Here is a 2697-nt window from a genome sequence, read left to right on the forward strand (position 1 = left end):
TGGGATGGGACTGCTCAGCTGTGTGATGGTGTGGCCACCAAGGTGCTGGAAGAGGAGACCCATAGCACTGGTGGAACCCTGCGTGTGCAGGGGGGTGGTGTGCCTTAAATTAGCCTCTTGTCCCTCTTTCATGCTGTCTTCCACAGCGGTGACCAGTGTTACCCTCCTCTGTCCCTGGCTTGCAGGGCTCCCAGCTCAGGTTCCGCAGAAGGAAGGTGAGGGTGTGAGCAGCCTGCACAACGTGGAACCAGAGGCCACAAGTATGCATCCCTCATTAAGATCTTCCTGTGGCTCTGTGAGAAGCCACCTTGGGAACACCCTTAGGTTTGCCATTCCCTGGGGGCATTTGCAGCCAAAAGGTGGCCTGGAGCATTTGTTTTCTTTCCTTCCCCCAAATAAGCATCCTGCCAGTACTTTGCAATGTCAGAAGATACTCCCATACCTGCTGGAAAGATTCTGTCTGCTAAAGCAATGGTGGCCATGCTGGTTGGTTTCCCAAAGTAACATCGGTTTCTTCTCTCTAATTCTCCACGGTGAATTGGCTGCTGTTGTTCTGAGCCTGCGTTGAGCCTTTTTGTCACTAAAGACATTGTAGTGCTTATAGCATTAGCAGTTACATAAGCTGGCTGTCTCTGAGGGGGCTTTGCCGTGGCATGATGCTCCTTTAGGGTTAGGTAAGAGCCAGCCACAGAGCAGGGGGACATGAAGAAAAGATACACATCTGTAGTCGAGAGACTTACTTGAACTTAACACGCCCCGCAGGAAAACCTGGATTTCGGAGTATTCATGTATTCTCTCTGGCTCCACAGATTAGAGGGGGGACCGTGGGAAAGCTGCCAGGGCTTGGAGATCAATCCAGCCTTTGTAAATCCTTTCATCTGACTGGCGGCTTCATACAATTGAGTATTACCCAGTTTATTATTGTTCGTTGATTAAATTCCTGTTGGTCAACACAAATAGTGCTGTGCAGGCTGTGCATTAGTGGGATGGAAATTGGCATTGCAAAGCACTTCCTAGAGAAAGGCAGGGACAACCTGTCATTTAGAACCACATTCAGGGGACATTTTGCAGGGGGGAAAGGACAAATCCCTCCATGCAAGCAGCTTCCCAGGCTTTTCTCACATGCCTGTGGAGGCTGAGCCTGCGACAAGTGAGTGTGAGGGTCAGGTCCGTGCTTTTCTGGCAGTGGAGGCAAGCAGCTTTGACAGAGATGTGCTCACCAAGCCCCCATGTCTGCAGAGTTGGGGAGTCATAGTGTGGGGTGGGCCCAGTGTGTGTATGACCAGGATTAATAGGATGAAATTAGGTGAAGGAGAAAGTCGTCAGGAAATGTTTCCTCAAGGTGAAAGCTATTAGGCTGTGGCACAGTTCCTGGAGGGAAGTGATGGGCACACACTTACTTGGCCATGTTAAAATGAGAACGAGAAAAATCTGACTTTGGGGAGGAGATGGGTGGTATCAGCGGCTTCAGGAGGCTCCAGGGAGACATGAACACACACACACAGAGGAACATTTCTGGAAGGGATGGAGGGGGCTGTGAGTGGGACATTTGCCTTTCTGCAGGGCAGCGTCTTCAGCTGAGGTTTGTGCTTAGCGGAGCAGTGGACTGTGCTCTGCCAAAGCAAGATGTTACCGGTACGCCAGCAGCAGGGACTTCTCCCAGTGTGAGGCAGGGCTCTGGGATGCCCCAAGACAGCACTCCTTGAATTCACTGGTCTTCTGGAATACTCTTTCTAAATACTGCCTGGCTTGTAAGAGAGGGCGTAGGACATCTCTCGAGAGAGAGTAATTGGCAAGCAAAACAGTTTGGGAGCCTCAGTGCTAGATGATCTGAAACATATTTATGTTTTTATGAATGGGGTTACTTTGAACATACACATATTTTCTTTCCCTAAACCAAAGCAACCCTTTTTATCTTTGGGTGTAATGATTCATCTCCCATCTCTATGCAACATGCACCTCTGGAAAATGAGCCCACCTGGTTATTTGGGGAGGAGATGGGGGGTATCAGTGGCTTTAGGGGGCCTGTGCTTAGTAGTCTTTTTTCTTTTGACAGAGAACTGTTCTGTGGAAATAAGATCATTTCCCCTTTACTAGTTCTCAGATAGTCCTGGGATGCAGACACAGAGGAGCCCCAGGTGCCCCTCTGCAGTGAGCAGACAAGAGATGTCTGGAGCAACATGTGGTTGGGAAGGAAGACGTTCATGTCGGGGTCCCTTTCCATATCCCTTCCCTTTGCCCCAGCTCTGCCATGATGTGTGTAACCAGAACCAACTCACGAAAGTGACACTCCGAAGTGAGCAGGGTCCACACTGCTGAGAGGCCACTCTTCAAGGCCAAAATGCAGAATATGCATTTGAAAGGCAACGTGCGGCAATGGATCCTGCGTGCGCCTGGTGCTGCTGGAGTGGCAAGGCCAAGAGAGAGCCAGGGAGGCTGCTTTGGAGACCCAGGGAAGTGCATATTAACCTGCCTTGTGGGGAGTGATCAGCCACTGGTCCAAAGGGCTTGAGTGAGAGGTAATGAACCTGTTAATAAATAACAGGCAAAGCTGGCTGTGTAGCATAGTGTTAATTTCAGACTGTAACCTCAGGGAAGGTTTGCACAGCCCTTTTGCAAAGCTGTAGCAAGCACCCGTTCGGCTTGTGGAATCAGAGGCTCTTCCCATTGCCTGCTCCTCGCATAGTGGCGGCATGG

This window comes from Nestor notabilis, unplaced genomic scaffold, assembly GCF_000696875.1.
Source record: "Nestor notabilis isolate BGI_N333 unplaced genomic scaffold, ASM69687v1 scaffold1954, whole genome shotgun sequence".
Taxonomy (NCBI): Eukaryota; Metazoa; Chordata; class Aves; order Psittaciformes; family Psittacidae; genus Nestor; species Nestor notabilis.